This window comes from Aptenodytes patagonicus, chromosome 10, assembly GCF_965638725.1.
Source record: "Aptenodytes patagonicus chromosome 10, bAptPat1.pri.cur, whole genome shotgun sequence".
Taxonomy (NCBI): domain Eukaryota; kingdom Metazoa; phylum Chordata; class Aves; order Sphenisciformes; family Spheniscidae; genus Aptenodytes; species Aptenodytes patagonicus.
In genome coordinates, this window is record NC_134958.1 from 17,608,803 (window position 1) to 17,629,632 (window position 20,830).

Below are 20,830 nucleotides of genomic sequence, written 5' to 3' on the forward strand. Positions count from 1 at the left end.
AGTGTTGTGGTTTAACCCCAGCTGGCAATGAAGCCCCACACAGCTGCTCACTCACTCCCCCTTGGTGGAATGGGGGAGAGAATCAGAAGAGTAAAAGTCAGAAAACTCGTGGGCTGAGATAAAGACAGTTTAATAGGTAAAGCAAAAGCTGCGCGCACAAGCAAAGCCAAACAAGGAATTCATTCACTCCTTCTCATCGACGGGCAGGTGTTCAGCCATCTCCAGGAAAGCAGGGCTCCATCACGTGTAACAGTTACTGAGGAAGACAAATACCATCACTCCCAACATCCCACCCTTCCTCCTTCTTCCCCCAGCTTTGTATGCTGAGCATGATGTTGTATGGTGTGGAATCTCCCTTTGGTCAGTTGGGGTCAGCTGTCCTGGCCGTGTCCCCTCCCAGCTTCTTGTGTACCCCCAGCCTGCTCACTGGTGGGGTGGTGTGAGAAGCAGAAAAGGCCTTGACTCTGTGTCAGCACTGCTCAGCAATAACAAAAACATCTCTGCATTATCAATGCTGTTTCCAGCACAAATCCAAAACATAGCCCCATACTAGCTACTGTGAAGAAAATTAACTCTATCCCAGCCAAAACCAGCATACCAGGAAAGCAAACCCCAGGTCAGGTCCCATGATGGTAACCGGGGCCAGACACAGTGGTTACCAGGCAGGCCCGTGGTGATGTGGCAAAGTCAAACCAGGAAGCCAGGTCACAGGCTAGAACAACAGCAGCCAGGGACAAGCACATCCCTGATAAAGCTCCAGCAGGGACTGATGGGCCGGGGCTGAGCTTAAATGGAACCCCTGGGCCCATGGACAAGGGTGTGGGTGGAGGCCCCAGGTGAGGTCAGTCAGGGCCATTAAGGCCAGTTAGTGCTCCCAGGGCCCTGACACTCTGTGCTGTGTCCCCCTTACTATTCTCATTATGAAACAATGTCAATGTCAAAAAGTGTGGGTCAGACTGCATCCTTATTTGACTACAATGTCAAATAAACACTGCCAGAGCTTAATTCTAGCGGATGCTTCCTGTTTGACACCAATTCTTATGAAATTAGGCTGTCTGAACTAAACAGCATCTTTGCACAAATTGGAGAACTTGGCACCAGGGTAAATCATTTGAAGAGGTTTGAGTTGCTAGGCAGTTAGGACTCAGAGCTTGGAAAGATGGTACAACTTCTATTGTACAGTCAGATGCTCTGCATTGTATCATTTACAGGTCATTGCAGTTAAATCCCTCAGTTCCTTGACCCTGGGAAAACAATAGTTCTCCATCACAAATCCTTTATTTCCACCATGTATTTCCATGTATCCTTTTGTCTCAAATACTTTGTCATCTTCAATTTCTCTAGTTTCCTCCTTTGATTGTACTTTACACCCACTTCTCTGTATTCAGTTTCTCAACACACACTTTCAAATTTTTGCCTTTACCCAATACTCAGAATTTGCAAGGTGTGGATTGTTATTAGAATTCTGGCAATTACCAAATCAGAATTTTAGCATTTTATTCTCCAGTTTACACAACTGGAAATAACTAGATGGTATGTGAGAAGATAGTCAAGTTTTGTATTTGTCCACAATTTGATACATTTCCTATGATATCACCCATTTTTCTTTGAGGTTTTAAGATTTTATAAAAACATATTTGAGATTAAAAGAATATATTCTTTTGCCAACAAAAATAATGGGGACATTTCTGGGTCAAAACACTGTACTGCTTTAGAAAAAAACCTGTAACATATTCAGTGCATGGAGCCTAAAGACACTCCTATACTGTACACTCACAAATTTCAAGCTGTCATTTATGTCTCCCATTACCCTGGATGACCGCTGTGTGTAGTACAATTCACTGTCTATATTAACCAGTTCATATTACACCAACCTTTTTTTGCATTTTCATTGCAGAGTACTGTTTTTTCTCCCACGAATGCCCAGAATTTTCTAACAGCTTTGTAGTTAATTCTTCTAGTCATTCTGCCCCAGCTAAACTTTTTAATGCTTTTTTTTAAAACTAGTTTTGTTATTTAAGGTATATTAAGAATATCCCTCAGCAAACTGATACCGATGTACATTTTTCATTTGCACCAATTCTTCCTTACTTTTCTGAAGAGATGCAACTTGCCAACACCTATGTCTATCAATTATTATAACAAGGTCACTCTTCTTCGAGGATGGACTGTCATGGGCAGAACTGCCATGGACATGTAAAAATAGGACATACACTGTAGCTTCCTTTAAAAATTCATTTCATTATTAATCTGACAGGTTACCTGTTTTTTTAACTTCTAAATTCACTACTGTGCAGAATTTATTACTCCATTTAGGATACTGATGACAATCAGTGTTATCAGCACAATAAAATAAACACAGATTTAGTTTTGAGGTTAAACTCTGAGAAATGTATTCAGGTTACATCCTCTGTATCTCGTCTTTGGGCACTGTCTTATGAACCCAAAACCTGTAACTTTGGGCTGGCTCTAGCATTTATTGAAGTAATGGAAAAACTTACCATCAGAAGTTATAGTGGCTGAGAAGGCTGATTCATAAGATGCTGTCTAACATGTGGAGCGCCAGGCTTTATCAGGATCTTTTACCTGCTGAGATATTGCGGTATTAATATTAGTAGAACTTCTGAGAGAGAAACAACTTGGAGAAAAAAAAAAAGCATGAGGTTTCATTGAGAATATGGAAAGAATGGGGGGGTAGACTACCCCTATGGAGGTTTAAAAATCAAAAGGAATCTTAAGAATTAGGCTTATAAAGGAGCCCTTACTTTTAAATGTTGCCTAGAAGATGTGCCAGGCCTTTCAGATAGGTTGGCTACTTTCTCTGCCTACTGCGTATTACCCTTGGTTAGCTGTACTACCTGACTAATAGGATAATAGATGCTTTTCACCACGTATCTTCCCCCAAGTGGGTCATCTTTCCTGTGGTGTGTGATGCCACGCGATGCATAGGTAGCTCTACCTGAGTAGATTCAAGATGATTACAGAAGCAGCACGAGAATCTCACTGCTATGGTCAATAAGCCATAACATTCTAAACCAGGACCATTAATACGGTTTAAAATAACACCTAATTCCACTCGTCCTTACTCCAGATAATGTGTCATGTACGAGGCTTGTTATATCTACAAATAACCACAAGGTGACAGGCAATGCTTCCTAACAATTCTGTGAAGCCTGGCTAGTTAATTGTTTGGATGGCGATATACACAATAAAATTCCTAAATTATTATATGGTCAGTGGTCAACCTTAATGCTGACTGATGAATACTTGAAATTGCAGAAACAGAAGCAGCCTGATAGGAGGATACAGTGGTTGCATCTTAAGAGCATAATGACTGAAAACATTATAAAACTTTTTTTCCTAAAAGCTTGGCAAAATATTTTTGTTTGCTGCACAGTAGGTAAAGTACCCTTAGGAAAACTGCAGATAAGGCCACACGAGTGAGGCCATGGATGCAATATCAGTTGGAAGTAATGGAAATAGAAAAAATAGACTAAGAAACAGGAGGAGGAGGAGGCAGGAAGTACTCATAGCTTTTCTATACAGGGAATTTATGTTGACAGAAAGTACGAAAACAAGACCAAAAAGTCCATGTATTAAGCAGCATTTGCGTAAGGGAGGTTATGTAATGTGTGATCCTCAATGAATGATTATCAGTGGCAGAACACCTCCACTAGGATTGCAGTAATCTCCACTGTTAAGCCTGGTTCATGAAATGGATGCTATATGGTGTTTTATTTTGCTTGGACATAACTTAAAAATCTAAACATGCAGAAATGTGGTTACTCTTAACAGTGACATATTTACCTTCACGAAAAAGGTCTTATTCTGTAACCTTTTTTTTACCTTTTGCGTATAGGATTACAATATATTTACAGAAACATGCTTTCTAAATGTATCATTCCATTGCATTGTAAAGCTAATATTTTATGAAAGAATAAGAAGTGGAGGGTATTTATACTGTAGTTTGGGTATGGCCTCTGGGGAATACAAAATTAAAGTGTACAGAAGACACTTTATTTTATGTCCTGTACCAGCCTGTACAGATTATTTCAGTTTGATCAGCTGTCTTCTTGAATGAATTACTTTTTGCAAAGGGATAGCTTTGAAGATCAGTTACAGAATTAAAAAGTAACAGTAACTAAGCAATTCTCAGTCTCATCATTACGGTTCAGAAGCTGTTAACAGTTGTAAAAGGCTAATTAGTGTAATGTAATCCTCTTAGGAGGCTGCAGGCACTGAGCTAGATTTCTTTATAATTTGTATGGAGGCCTTCTTTATTGCATTAGAATTACAATAATTACAGACAGCAGTATGTATTTGCATTCTATCCATCCACATTATGTTTACTTTGCATACTGAATACTGCAAAATAAATGCAGAAGTAGAATTTTCTATTTTCTATTTAAATATCAAAATGTTTGGAGGAACAGCCAAATCTTGGTTTTATAACTGTGCAAAACCTACCAAAAGAGAAAATGAAAACAGGAATAAGTGGCTTTCTGAAATCCCAAGCAATCAGAGGGAGAAAATACTGGAAGAGCTGGATGTGAACAAAGTGCTGTCATATTTGGTTTACAAGAGAGTCTTTTCCTTGGAGGAATACAAAGACATTTGGTCCCAGGAGAGCTGCAAGAAGAGAACTGAGTATTTTTTAGATAAACTCTCTTTAAAAGGCCCAAGTGCTTTCTCTGCTTTTTGTTCCATTTTGGAGGAGGTCTGTCCTAACTTGCTGACATGCTTTCTCCTTGGCTATGAAGGTAAGGTCACTGTCTGCTCTGAAATGCTTAAGTGTATATTGGTAATGTCTTGGAATCCTTTGACACTAATAGTTATTTGCTATAATTAGTGTTTACTTTCTCTCTTGCACTAAACGAGAGAGTATTTGCTGTCTTTAGGTTCTTTGTTATAAAAGAGAAAATAATGGGAAGGAAAATTTATTAAACAAATATATGTTATTGTTATACTTTGAACATTTAAACTGGTAGCAAAATACTGTATATTAACATTGCTGCTACTAATGAATAAGAGTCAGGATAGGGAAAAGGATTCCTAAGTACTACTGATAACGCTTAGCTCAGAAATGTAACACTGATCTTTTACTTTCCTTCCCATTTCTGAAATATTTAAAAATAGATTGAGAAGTTCTGTACGCATAGTGCCTGAGTAATTGATCCCTTTCACATTTTTCTTGTAAGTCACATTATTTACTACACCTATCTGTAAACAACTGCATGAAAAGATTGCATTACTAAATATCAACAATACAATTGAAGTTAATCAAAATGTTATTTCGACATCAGGCACTATTCATACCTATTTGAGAAACAATGTTTTACTAGGTATTAGCAAAGGTAGTGTGAAAAAATATGTGCAGAGTGTTTACAATTATATCCTAGTGACCTATTTTTATTTTTTGTGTCTGTTATATTCCAAATTTGATTCTTTCAAGTCAGCTAGAGTTTTCTCAGCAATGACTGCAGGGTTGTGCTCAAAGGTTATATACAGAATGTCCTTTTAGAATTTAATTAAAATAGTCATGTCTTCTACCAATCCGTTCAGTAATAGGTTTAAACACCTTAGTATTACAACTATTTATAAATAAAAACCAGTAAGTCTGAGTACTGTAAGAATTTTAATGAATTAAATAAGAAAAATTAAAATCTAAAACAATTCTGACCTTTAAAATAGCTGTAGTCTGTGTCCTCTCTTGAAAACCTGATTACTTTTAAAATTGACAGAGATCCAATTACTCAAGAAGGCAACAGATATTTTACCATAATTTACTTACGAACAGATGCCCATTTAGTGTATCTTTTCAAGAACAATTTACAGTATGGTTTTATGGCAGTTACAAGAAAATCGAAGGAGGTTCACAAATGTTGTTATGGATTTTAATACATGTAGAATGTACTTCATGGGCAACCACATTATGCAAAGGCTACTTAGGGCCTCTTTACACTATCATTTAAAAAAAAAAACAACATACAAATATAAATACAATGGATTATAAATACATTATAAATCCAGGTTGTTCAGAATACGCATTTTGGAATGAAGTTTTGGCTTCCTCTGAATTAACCGCAGAGACAGCGCAGGGAGATTTTTATTCTATACCACCTAAACATTTCTTGCAGGGGCCTGTCACGGAACAGACTTAAATCTTCTGGTGGTAGAAGGTTTGGGGGGTAGTACTGTTATAAAGGGTGATGGCCTCGGCAGTTGGGTGCAAGTCAAGGACTCTGTCTTCCTGACAACATTATAGTAGATACTGAGAAAAAAGGAGAAAGCCAATGCTGCACATTTCCAAAAGAGTAAAGGATACTGTTGGAACAGCATCCCCAGTCCATTCTGTCTCTCTGTGCCTTGTGTAGGCAGAAAAATGCCTCGGGCTGCCTTAGCTCAGCCACTATTACACTCTTTCCTCCTTCCCCTCCCCCAGTAGCATACATCAAATGTGCAAAGCTAGTTTTAGAATCTGTTATTGCTAATAATAATCTACTGGATAGCAGGCAAAGAAAAACACATGCTATATATTCACATTAATTCATGCACATAATCTGTTTAAATTCACGCACGCATATGTTGCAGATTCAATTAAATGGATTATGCATTACGGATTTTCATGCATTGTGGATTTTTATAGATTGATTTTGATAAACCCTGTCACAAGGTACACAGAAAGGTATGATGAAAAAGAGCATTGTTTATTATTTCCATTAAAATAATTTCCTTCTTCACCTTATAAAAGCTGATTGATAGGACAAAGGAATCAAAATGGAAAGAATACTGTCTAGATGCATGATGAGAAGTTGCTATGCCTGTGCTATGTGGCTTCAACACCCCAGCTAATATAGCAGTTGTGTGCCATCCTGCCCACTGTACTTGTTAAAGAGACTCTTTATGGCAGGCTGACTGAACACACAGAGTAGAATCAATCCCCGTTATTGATCAACTGCATGTACAGCAGGGGCCAATTTCTGTTTTCTGGACGTGCCCACGTTGGCAGATACGGGTATTTTAACGTGTTTCCATTGTCTTCATGCCCTACAGAAAGAACCATTTGACAGGTGATGGAAATGTGGCATGGTTCCAAGAGGTCACTCAGTCTCTGGACTAATGTAGTTCACTGCAAAAACTGTAAACTCTGCTAGTGAAATGTGGCCAATGATGTACTGTCGCTTGCACACAGTTGATTTAACACCACTTTGAACTCTTTCGTCTTATTATTTCAAAGAATTACACCCACAGTAATTTAAGGGGTGTTATAGCAGTATTTATTCTTCAAAACACGAGTGACTTGATTCTTCTACTCTTCTCTTCTAAGATTCTCATTATAGTATAAAGCAAAGCTCCCAGTGACTCCATGAGGAGAAACATTTGGTTGTTACTTGTCCATATGATACAGCAGGAAATTAATTCTTCATTGGCCAGGCAGGAGTTTATATGGAGTAAGAACTTCAGGTTTATTTCCAAAATTCCTATAAATTGTCTGACCTGTACCTCTCAAGTCTATTGGTAATATGAATATGGAAACAACTTTATCTATAAAAGGTCAAAAGAAATTATGTTTACCTAAAACAGCCACTTACCCAAATGCAACATCACAGACAGAATTACATCAAACTGTAGGTGTTATTTTGAACTATGTATCAGCTATTAGAGAAATTTCTTTATTGTTATCCAGACCGTATGCGTAGACGTTTCCCAGCGTTATCAGAGCAAACAAAACTGAGGGCTGTATCAGAGATGGAGCTGCATGAAACCTGTCAGATGAGTGACCAAGAAGGAAGCCCTTCTGCTGAGGAACAACTGAATCAATCATTCAACAAATACAGGTTATAATTATCAGTGTCATGATGTCTTTTAATGATCACAATATTTCTGTCACTTAGTTTCCATGTAAGTGAAGTACACCACTGATGCTTTCAAGAAGTTTTTCATTTGCATCTGACTTTACTTGGCATTTGTAAACTATGATTCTATTTTGTATAATGAACACTTTTCAAGTATCTTCTGTTCTCCCCAATCAAAATCACAGGATTCAAAAAGCTGTGTCTGAGAAGAAGCTGGGTGCACAAGCCAGGACAATAAGTAGCCTTGTTATATTTAGATTTGCAAGGTTATCCAGCAAGTTACATATCTATTAAAAGTAGAAGGATGCTTTCTGCACCATAATAATAATAAACTCAAGCAGCAACTTTGCAGCATTTGGCAGTTAATACTGAAAACGTAAGGTACCAGTCTCTGATAAAGTCCTGTTCAATTTGGCCACTAGATGGTAATATATCACAGTTGTTAAAAAATTGCTTGGCTACCTATTTGAAATTATTGCTGTGAATGATTATTTAGAATTGTGACAATGTCATAACATTTAGTAGTGATGATTTGTTTGCCCAGTTTTCCTGGACATGATACACACACACACACACAAAAACATAGAGGATACACATAAGAGGTTTAGAAGCATTTCTTGCTTTGATGCGCTAGTATCACTTAATGAGTCTATGTTCCTTACCAACCAATACAATTGTAACTATGATTTTTCAATGGCATAGTGACAAATACTGCCTTTCCTTCATTGCATGTGGTAAACAAAATACTCTTTGAGAGTCTGTGCTCCCCAGATAGAAACAAACGGCATCCAAACACAACCCAATGAAGAGTACAAGCCCAAATTCGGAGATACGGTAATTTTCACACTTCAGTAATTTGGAGATGATTCCTTGCTGACTTGGAAACATTCATACCCACTTTCCCATATGCAAACAAAAATTAAGTGCACTGTAGTGGTAAATCAAGCCCATGAAGTCCAAACCAAATAAAAAACAATAGCCATTTAAATGTTCAGGTTTTATCTGTTTTACTAACTGCTGCTGGTATACTCACTCACTTCCAACAGATTATATATGGTTCCTTTTCTTGCATGTGTATATCAAACCAAATCACATTTCCATAGACTTTCTACTCCTCTTTTACATAGTTGCCTCACTAAACTGCTGTATTGGGTCCTATCGTATTGGGTCACAAGGCTGTGTACTGTTAAACTTCCTTTGCTCTAAAATACTTTTTCTATGCCCTGATCATAGAATCACAGAATCATAGAATAGTTTGGGTTGGAAGGGACCTTTAAAGGTCATCTAGTCCAACCCCCCTGCCGTGGGCAGGGACATCTTCAACTAGATCAGGTTGCTCAGAGCCCCGTCCAACCTGACCTGGAATGTTTCCAGGGACGGGGCATCCACCACCTCTCTGGGCAACCTGGGCCAGTGTTTCATGGGGGTGAACATGGGGGTCAAATCACGTGACAGGCAAAGGCCATAGGGCTGGACCGCATATAGAAAAAATCCCTTTCAAGAGGACTTCAATGAATGCAGAATCTTGGCAGAAAACGCACAGTCCTCCCCTGCAGGGAAATGCTAAACAATCCCCTCACTTCCTGACCAGTGTGTCAGGCACAGATGAACCAGAAGTCACAGATCAGGTTGATTAGCTCTAGCTGGTATGCAGGATCCCATTGCAAGAGACAGAGCATGGTACAATACTGCAAATGATTCTTATGCATGAAGTCTGAGCTAAGGGACCACACAGCTCTGTAACACCCTATAGACCAGTGATGACTACCACATTCCCCAGCACCATAATTGTGCCTCCTTTCACACCTGCAACCATGTGAGCATAGTGATAATACAGAGAGAAGTCATCAGTGGAATTCTGCAGGGGATTGATTCTTCTTAACAAACTCAAAAATGGTTTGGAAAAAGGTCTTACCAGTGAGGTGGAAAAGTTTGCTGAGGATACACATTTACTCAATGTAGGAAGCGTGAGGGCTGAATGCATAGAACTATAGATGAACCTTAAGACTAAGTGACTGGGTAACAAAATGGCAGAGGAAATTTAGCGTAGATAAATGTGAAATGATGTACGTGGGCAAAAGTGTTCTTGGCTTTACGAATAAAGTGATGAGCTCTGAGCTGCCTGTTACCACTCAGAAGTGAAAGTTTGGGATTGTGACAGATAGATAGTTTCATAAGAACATCAAGTCCGTGCATGGCAGCAGTCCAAAAATGCAAATGTTTGGAATTGTTAGGAAAGGAAAAAACACCAAAACAGAAAATATAATTATGCCAGTCTATAATGCCACGGTTTGCTCACACCTGGAATACTGTGTGCTGTTCTGGTGCCTGCATCTTGAAAATGTTACATTAGATCTGGAAAAAGTTCAGAGAACAGCAACGACATTCAAACGCATGGGATGGAATGGTTTCCATAGGAAAAATAATTGAGCAGGCTGGAACTCTTTATTCCAGAAAAGAAACAGATTATGGAAGGAGATAAAAAATGAAAAAAGATAATTAAAGGATCAGATATGCAGTATGGGAAACTAGGCTGAAGTAGGGTACACTGAACATGACAGCACCCATTACTTCTAAAAGGTGTCCAAGGAGCTGTTAGATCTTGCCTAGTTATGCTTTGTTCAGCGACTTAACAGGATAAGGAACAGAAAATGGCTTCACAGTGAGTTGGATTCCCATTGTCAAGCTTCCTGCTCTTCTTGGTGTGGTGAAAAGCCAGGCCAGGCTGGCAATGGCAGTAGGACACTGATGAGGAGGTCCTCCAAATTAGAGGGTCCTTGGATGCACCACTGTTCATTCATTTTTTGTTAGTGAGTAATTTGTAAGATGAATGAAATCAACCAACCACTGAGCAGGCAGTTCAGAGTAACAAAAGGCTCCATCCAAAGACAGAAATGAGGGCCACTGTACTTTTAGAACATGTATCAGAATGCACCAGCTAGCACTTCACAGAAACCACACTTCTAAATCCTAGTAAATACAGTAAGTCCATGCTGTATCAGGCAGGATTTTCATGTTGCTGTGATTCATTAACTTTTTAATATTTAAACAAATGTGTAGGGAATCAGAAATATACCCATTTCTAATGAGATGCCTTGAACTATGAACAGGAAATATCATCACTGAAATCCAGACACGACAGTCTTCAAACATATTTGTAATTTCTTATCTGTAATCATCTTTACATTACTGTAATGCATGCCATACTGTAAAACATGCCATGCAGTGTTTTTAAAAAGCAGGATTGATTGTACCCCACGTTCTGTACAGAACAATTCTGTATGTGCAAATTCATTCCCTTTATTCTGAAAGTAGGCTCACAGGCTTAAATGATACTACTCTCCTTCCTATCCACTCCCAAACTCCTATGTTTTGTCTGGGGAAAGAAGTTGGGAGGATAGGTGTTTCTGTAAAATAGTGACTAGAGAGAAAAAAGCGGAGCCTGGTGCTCTCGTTTATTCTACCTCACATTCTCCTACTTCGCAGGATTATTTAGAGAACTAGTTAGTCCTCAGAAGAGCTTCTAAGGACGTGCTTGGTATGGAAACACAGAGCTCCTTCATGAATGGTCATGTTTTCCTCCGTATCTGAATGATTCAGAGTGGCATTGGAAATACAAAACAAATCCTGCTCTCCTGATGAAATTTATGTGGGAATAATCTATAAGAGAAAATTGTCATGGATTATGCACCTCCTCATAGAGGGTATTCTGCAAGAGAGGATGTATCGAGCCAATGCAATCAAGGATCAAGAAAAGCGGGAACAGCCATTTCTTGCCAACAATTACTGAGACAAAACCTTGACTGGCTTCCTCCAAACATCTGCTACTTGGCATGCCCAAGTCATTGCCAGTATTACTGCTGTGAGGGTGCCATCCCTAATATTGCACGTATTTTTAGTGCAAACATGTTTTGTAAATTGGGAGCTAATACAGCAGGTAATATGCATATGGAAAAGGTTTTATTCACATTATGTCTGATGCCAAATGTTTACTGAGGTGCAAGAGGATTAGATTTTGATGAACCAAGGGACTGCACTGTTGTGCTTCTTTACCACCTGATATTTTTATGACATGCATGAACAATAAAAATTAGCGTTGACATACCTAACAATTGTTACCAGTTAGCTTGTGGCTTTTGGCATCGCAGCAGTCATGTCAAGGTCAATTTGTCCAGTAGCATTGGCTTATTTGACAGGAAGCTGCTCATCTCAGTTTGGAACCTGGAACAGATAAGCCACGGCCATAGTCAGCAATGGAAAGAAGTGTAAAAGAAATGAAGGATGAGAAGAGAAAAGCAAATAAAGATGTCAGAACAAGTGTCTTTCACAAGTCATTTTGGAGACTTCCATTTTAGAAATACCATAGAAAGTACCTTCCAGTCTGTTATTAGAATTTCTTGCAACTCTGTCACATTAGCAGTTATCAGATACTGTAGTTAATTGTATTGTAAGTATAGTACATCATGGTAAAGACAAGACTGTTTCTTTAGTAGCCTGCTCAGCTCAGGGTAATAACCTGCATTTTCATCTATATAAATTGTCACTGCTGTAAACTGCTACCTTTGCTACACAAAATGTAAAATATGACAAGTTCTAAGATATTACAGATAACTAAAAGGCACTTCTGACTAAAGTAGCAGTTGCTTATGTAAGCTAACTACACTTATATAGAACTTAATTTTTTTTTTCCATAAAAGATACCAACTGTGGTAACCATTACCATAGCAATGCATTATGCATGCTTCCTGACACAGTATCTTAGGTCTCAAAATATCCAGAACCCAGTTATCTATTCTCCCTGGATTCTGCTTGCAACAAAACCAGAAAAAGGATGAAGGTAGCTTTTGGCCTTGAAAACATGTTTTCTGATCTTTGAATTTCCCTAATTTCTGGCTTCTACAGTTAATTGGTGCAGCCTCAGACTACTCTAACTTATTTCTGGCTATTCTTGGCTAGGTATGCCTAAAAGGTTGTTCTTTGCATCAGAAAGAGTCAGAGTACAGCAGTAATCCAGCTAAATACCATACGCTGGGAGCTGTGATGGGGCTACTTTATGCATATTAAGCCATCTCTTCACTATCCAGAGAGCCTTTTTGCATTACATATGCTTCCCAGGTACACTTTGCATTGTTATAGCAGCCCAAATACAGACAAAGGGATCGCACCTTACAGCTGCCTGTCCAGCCAGCCAGCCAGTCAGCCACCCAATATTCTCATCTTAAGATGATTCTTCCCTTCTATAATAGTTTCCCCTTATAAAAGTGAGGGGGTTTTGGTAAAGATTAATAAAATGGAAGTGTCAGTTTTGGGAAGGGGTATGTGTGAGAGGAGGTGGACTTAGTAGTATGCATACCCACTGTTACTGTGCTGATCAGTCACTTGGAATATGCATATATTCTTGCCATAACTTAATTTACATTTAAACCAGTCCTTGAGTAAGAGATCATAACAAAATGACTGCATCTTAGTTAAAGCTTCTCACAGAAGCATTCTGTCTTAAGACTTGGCTGTACTTATAAAATTACCCCTCTGTAAATTTATATATTCTTTGCTACAGCTCCACCCCAACAGCACTGAATCATAAAATTGCAATAAAAATATTTCTCCTAAGCGTGCTGTTGGCATTGCTCTGCTTGCACACTGAGGAAAAAAAATGTATTAAACTATATGCAGTAACATCATTTAGACCTTTCTGTCATAACAATACTTCCATAAAGACACACGTATTAGTCTCACCCGGGAACTCCAGGCACTGAAGTCATACAAATAACACTACTAACAATATTACCAAGAAACAGATACTCAGTTTATGGGGGGGAAAAAAAAATCATTGGTGTTGCTTTTGGTACCATTCATAATGTATATTGTACAGTGTTTTGGAAACTTTTGTGTTGGGTATTGCATCAATGGTCTCAGCACAAAGTTTTTAGAGTTCTTGCTGTGAAAGTATATGTAGGTGTTTACTATGCAAGCTAATGATTTCTCAAGAGACAGAGCGCTATATACACAAACACTTAAAGCAGCATTTCAACCAATCAAATTACTTTTTTTTCCACATCTTTTAAGACTGAGCTATAAATAAGAAATTGTACTATCCACAAATCTGGGAATAAAGCAAACCATTAAACTTAGAATACCTTTTATACAAATATATTGACCCTGATGCCCATTCTTCACTACACTTTTAAATCTAAGTGGAATGTTGAACACACATATACAAAATTACAGTACAGGCACTGCAATCTTCAAGATGTTTTACAAAGAAGAAAACTGACAAATGCAGACACAGGATTATGAATTTATTTTAGAAGGGATGAAATAATTTGTAACCACTGTCCAATCTCAAGATTAATTTAATGATTTTTGAGAAAGCTATACATTAGTCTACATTGGCAATGCAACACTTGTACAGAAATGGCCCAAAAAAATTTTCATGAATAGATCAAAGAGATTATTATCTTCTACTTACACATTTTTCTTTATGGTGCATATGTCACAGCCATATAACCGATCTTGAATGCTTAAATTCAAGACAGTTTCTTTTCACAATAAAGTCTGCCCCATACCTTAAGTTTTAATGGTAAATATGGATGAAGATTTTCACCTCCTGTTTAACCTCTTTTATTGACATTTGGGAAAAAAGTCCTACGGTAATAACATTCAAGTTTTGATGTTTTATTAAAGAGTTTAGCATCAAAAGTGCTGCTTGTATTTTAAAAGTCTTACTTTACTGGAGTAGTAACCATGATGGTTTTATTCACTGGTTTGGCTATTCACTTACGGACACAGTTATAACTGAGATGAATGGAATTGCCTGCAAATCAATTTGGCCTATTACCTTTATTTCTAAATTTATAGTTACCATGGGAGCAAAAACAAAAAAGCACTTGTCAGTAATATAGAAAGCTCAGTAAGAACTGATAATTGGTGGTCTATAGCAGCCAAAAGAGCAAACAAAATATTAGGGTGCAGAAAGAATCTATTGGAAAACTCTCCTCTGTAACACTGTTCACTGTTCTTTTACTCTATCGCAGAAAAGAAGAAATAAAAAATCAGTAAGAATAGAATTAAAATTATTAGGCAATATACCTTATTATTCTAATAAGCAAAGATATCTTTCTATCTGAGTTTGAAAAAAGGGACTGTTTGGTTTAGATTAGAGAGTAGGAAAAGGCAAAAGGTAAGTAATAGAGGATATGACTTGAACTTTTAAAGAAGTTGTATCAAGAATCCCTTTTTACTTTTTGTTTGTCCTGAGACAAGAAAAAACGGAGTTTGGAAGAATAGAGAAGAACAGAGCAATTAAGTATTATTTTTAATTCTTTTATCAAAATCATAAGTAATCTGTAGAATTCATTGCCACCAGACATGATCAAAATCATTAATTTAATGGGATTCAGAACTGGATTTCATTTTTGCACAGATAACATACACTTCTATAATCTCACTAACAGTAACTTTAATTTCCCTGCCATATTGTAAACCCACGTCTAACAGAAGAGTGTTTAGAAGTAACATCTCCTAGGAAGAGTTTACTCTTATTAAAATCCAAAGATAAGGCAGCTGTGGTAACACAGGTAGTGCACCCTATAGAGTCTATAGGGCTGGTGCAGGAAAATAAAATCTATCCTACGCCGCGCCATCTGCATTGCTTTACGAGAAGACTAAAAAAAAAAAAAAAAGTAGATAAAAAATGACGGCATATGAATGATCATAGGCTACACCATATTTGCCAAAATAACCCTGCAGCATCACCTGAAGAATTTCAGAGTGCAGTGAATCCTTGTCTACTGGTTCTGCCTTCTATCAAGATTTATGTTCCACTGTGCCAACTAGTCCCATGGCTTTAGTAAGACACAATCAATCAGCTATTCCAGGAACAGTTTGGTCCTTCATGTGCACTGGTTCCTATCTACTTTTTTTCTCAAGGCTACTTTCTTAACTCTAAATAAAAGGAGTAAAATAAAAATACTGATTTGAATTTTCAGTATGTTTCTTAAATTTATAATATCCCTAGAAACCATTGATGTGATTTTGCATAGAAAATAAAAATACTTTGACTTTTTACCACATTATATTTAAAAATAATGTAGTAAGGTTTAAATTAGTTATTTAATGTTAAAAATTAAACACTTTTTGTCCTAGCATTACTGAATAATATTTTTTTTTATGATTTAAATACCACAGAATATCTTAAATATGTTTTCTGATAGATCTGGGGCAGCAAATCCCTTCTGGACATTTATCTCTGAAATTACATTGAGAGGAATAAACAGCTGTCGGGAATATAAATGCTAACTCATCAGAATGCTGACTCAGTGCTGTAGAAATCAAAATATGTTCATACACTGCAGAGGTAACATGTCATACACCAAGTAGTCATATTTTATGTTGGACAACCATAAAACCAGTTGAACTAAAATGCTGGAACAAAACTAGGGAGTAGAAATCAAATTATAAATAGGGAAAATTTTAAGGTCCTTATAAAGACCTGCCATATGACTGAAAAAATAGTAACCATCGAAGTCAGGATTTGTTAATCTGTCACCTTCAGTGGTAACAAACCTACTCTTTAACAAGGATTATCTCTTGAATCATCATGTGATTAAAGGCCCACTTCTGCTTTCCTTGCAATTAATAGAATTTATTAATTTTGTGGAAGGAGGATTTAGCAATGAATGAACTGGACAATCATTCTGCAATGCCATATTTATGCCCAGCGTCCCTTTAGAGACATTGGTCCAATTTTGTCACTAAATATGGGTTGAATTTAGTGAGTTTTTGTACTAAGATTTCTTAAGGGTAGAAATTTGTTGCAGGAGAAAATGATTGTATTTTACTAAAATATCTGATGTTCTGCCAAAAGATGAGAGATGATTTTTTTTTTCAAGTAGGTTTTGTTCTGGTAATAAATTCTCTTAGGAAAATAACTGCTATCTAGGCATTCTTTCAGGACTTTTTATCCAGACTGAATTTATCTTTGATACCTTGGGTCAACTATTTTGACTTCAGCTGAAGCTCTCTGCACTCTGTGGCAAAGATTTTGGCTCAGTCTGGAGTTTTGTCCAAGCAAGTAATGACCTGGACTAATAGCTCGCTGTACGTTTTCTGGTAGAACAAATTATCTTACATTTAATGCATTTCTTGCTTAATATTCCAAAATTGTATATACATGTGAATGTATGTGTATATATTCCTAAAACCATTTCTACAGCTGCTGATTTTCCCTTTCATATTTTTTAGATCTGCATCTAACTCTTGTGCCAGACACATCCCTTACAGAATTCAACCTACATCTTATAAAAGGACAAGTGCCTAGTCCTCTGGATATACACTCTGCCATAGGTCCTGCAGCAATGTTGCAAAGGAAGAATTTGCTTTTCAAAAGTATGACCCTGGGCATTACTCAGCAATGATGGCTGTCAAAGGGAAACAGCAAAAGACAGCAAGAAAATTTCTTTTGAAAGATGACATTAAAGCTAAAGATTCTTTCCACTGAAAAAAACCCCACCCCTCTGCCAAAAGAGAATCTAAAAGCAGAAAATCTTAAGCACTTCATACAATGAAATCGTTCTAAAGATAAATGATTCTTAAAGAAATAAAAAAATTCATAAAGACATACTAAAGCACAGAAGCATAGACTTCCATTTTTAATTTTGTAACCTCAAGCTTAATTCCTTTATTCATTTCAACTCTTCAAGTGATCAGGTTTTCTCAAGCCAGAATCTTTCCAGGCAGCAGAATTTCTCTGCTGGGCTCCCTGATCCTGTGGCATGTTTGTCATGACTAAGTTATCACACAGTTTCACAACGGAGCCCCAGGTTCTGCAAAATCCAATCTAGAGGCATTGTTTTATTGCCCTAGGTAAAGCAGTCTTTTTTCGTAAACTGAGTGAAATTTGCCCTGTACTGGCATGTTAGGCCTTCTGGTTCCAAATCATCCAGCTGTTAATAATTTGTTATGTAGCTAGTATCTCTTTCTGCTGTATGATCTATGAGCAGCCAACCTTTCTGCATATTTTTATACATCAACATGCTTAACAACCTATAACATTATAAAATACTCATGCAGATATTCTAGAACAAGACTGCAACTTGGACCTACCTAAGGCTTACCATAGCATTTTGTTTTTGGTTTGAGAAATTACATAGGCGAGCATATTTCTGTTTTTAGTCCTTGGACATATTTTGTTAAAAATCTGTGAATCAGCTTTTAGTTACTTTAAAATAACTACCATAATTTAAACTTTTGACTTGTGCTTAATATCTTTTGTCTCTTCATTTGAAAAAAAAAAAGCTGAACCTCCCTCCATATTTTTTTTTTTCTTTTTTCTTACAATAATCTTACATGAGAAGAATAAAAGAAACTTTTTCTTATTATACTCTTAGATACAATATCTGTGATCTTGCCTCCTAAACTTCCTGGCTTATGAAAGATTTGGTGGTTTGGAAGGATGGTTATCTCACCCAGACTTTCACATCTGGCACCAAGATCAGCACAGATAGAAAGAATCTGAAGCAATTTAACCTCTCGCTCTAATTCCAACTTCTGTTGAACAGCCTTTCTTCAGCTGTTCTGCTTCCAAATTAGCTTAGGATTTCTTATGTCATGGTAGTTCTAATCCTTCTAGTTAGGGACATGTTATCCAGTGGCAGCCCCAGGACAAGATTTTCACCTTAGCCGCATACATTCTTTCTGCAGAATTCAGAGAAAATGATGGGTTTAGATGTTTATTTTGTGTTAGCAACTTCATTTTCATTGCTATTGTAACTATAGATAGGATAGTGGATTATTTCTGAAATGGGATTTTTACCTTGAGCAGTCCTGCCAAATAAAACTTCATTTATCCAGACTTGGCCCATGGCTTCTGATTCTGTGGTTTAGCTTTCTTGTTTGTATTAACAGTAAGCTTTGGATTTGCTACTGATCTCAGTGGGACTTTGAAAGGCTCCTCTTCTCAGAGCTCTGACTGGATTATGCAATTCTCTTCCATCTTTTCTCCTGACTTTCTCCTGCTCCTTTAATTTACCTCTTGCAGTCATGAAACTATAGGAGTTTCATAAATTTTCCAGGTTTCCTAAGCCTTTTGTTGCGAACATTCTGTCCTGAATTTCACATTCTCTATATCAAGTTTATTCCCTATCCCTTTGGCAAGCTAGTCTCTCTTGGGAACATATACCTTGGGGAACTCTACCCTGCACAAGAGCAGTTAATGACAGTGTCTAGTCTCAGCTTCTAGCACTTCCGTTGGGGACTCTGGAGTACGCAGTAATGAAGCCTGATTAATAATGGTTGGAGCTATGTGATATTTCTGTATGATAAAGATTGAGCATTGTTATTTGGGATCAGGTCCTCAAACAAATCTGGTGCCTTAGATCTTTCTTTCTTTAAAAGTAACTTGTCTTTAAATCCAGAGTCTTTTAAATAGAAAATGAGGTTGATTCTCACCTAAGGTCTGACACTAAATTTTTTGTGATAGCTCTCTTTATATCCAGCAAACAAAACTCCATTTTAAATCAATGTAAACTCTCTATGCGTAATAGGAATTTTAAGAGTGACAGTGCTGCAGGATAATAAAAACCTGGCACAGAGACATTGCTGTCATGGAGAAATGTTAGGTTGTTGCATTAACTAATTACAATAGATGAATTAGTCAGTTTGCTTGCTTTTCTTTGCTGCCAGCTTGGTAGACTGTGATTAAGTTCTCTATTGCTGGCCAGGTTGAGGGTTTTATTTTTGTCTTATTTGCTTATATGTCTATTTTTCTTTTGCCAATACAATCCCCATTCTATTCTTAGGTCTCCATAGACATCTCCCTATAAGCGTTACACTTGTGATAAAGAACAGTGTCAGAACAGCCACAGTCTCCCTTGGGAGGCATTTGCTCATTCTTTTTATCTGGATCACTTAAAATCTTCAAAGACCAGCTGTACCTGGGTATTAATGCTCTTTCAGAACCATATGTTTCCCTTCTGCATAAAACCCATGCAAGGGGGATGCTTACATAAAAATCTTGCTGCAAATTATTTCCGTGTGCTCCTTCTGTAAGGGATAAAGGATAAGGAACAAGCAGGAACACATGATTTTAATCAACCCATGGAAGACATAAGAAATCCTATAGGATATTTAAACATGGGTAGATCTTTCCCTTGCCTTCCTCCAACCCTCCCCCAAAGTAATGGTAAACACCGCCTGCAAATAACCCATCTATTCAGCTAAGTAGAAATATAGGAAGCTCTTTTAGAACTAGGCGCAGTTGCTTTTTGCTTGATGAGTTCCTCAGTTACAGAATGTATATGTTATACATAACGCTATTTGTTGCTACATACAGCATACAGACACATGATGGTTACCTGATAAAGGAAAAATAGATTACATACACACCTATCCCACTCTGTGGCATTTTGAAATATATTCTACATACAACTTTTGCCCATTGGCTTCCTCTACTTTACACAAGCAAATATGCCATCATAATTCGTAGAGACATAGAAAAATAAAGGCAACATGCAGCAGGCAGGCGCAACAGGATTATTTTAATTCAATTTCGAAGTTGTCTGATTTCCTGGGTTTGTTCATCCCTTTAATACCATTCTCCTATTCTTCATGTGAATTTCCTTATAACTTTACCAATAGTTATTACTAAAACATAGGTAAGAGGATGTGTATTCCTTCTACAAAAAAATGTGAAAAAAGGAACAATATAAGCCACGTGTAAACCTTGGTCATACAAACAGAGCTCAAATATGTGTATTTTCATAATTATTCATAAGATTACGGAAAATTGGCATATGCAAACCAGCTGATGGAACTCCTATTTTCTCTGGGTTGACAAGGGTACATAATAATAATTATATGTACCACAGTAACTAGCAGTGTCTGGTAAATACAATGAAGTTATAGAATGAAGGAATAATATCTGGGGAGGGGTGAGTTTGCTTCTTCCGGTGCTTGGCTATACGTCAAATGCACAG

General features: G+C 37.3%; 1 long non-coding RNA gene across 1 annotated transcript in view; it reads right to left on the bottom strand.

Moving 5' to 3' along the window:
* Window positions 1–114: 114 nt before the first annotated feature.
* The window catches only part of LOC143165061 (uncharacterized), a 28,106-nt gene continuing 7,390 nt past the window's right edge, over window positions 115–20,830 (bottom strand). The window contains exons 2-4 of the long non-coding RNA XR_012996196.1: window positions 11,962–12,077; window positions 2,502–2,589; window positions 115–256 (exon numbers count right to left, since the gene is read on the bottom strand). This is a non-coding gene — a long non-coding RNA (uncharacterized LOC143165061). The remainder of the gene's footprint in view (window positions 257–2,501; window positions 2,590–11,961; window positions 12,078–20,830) is intronic.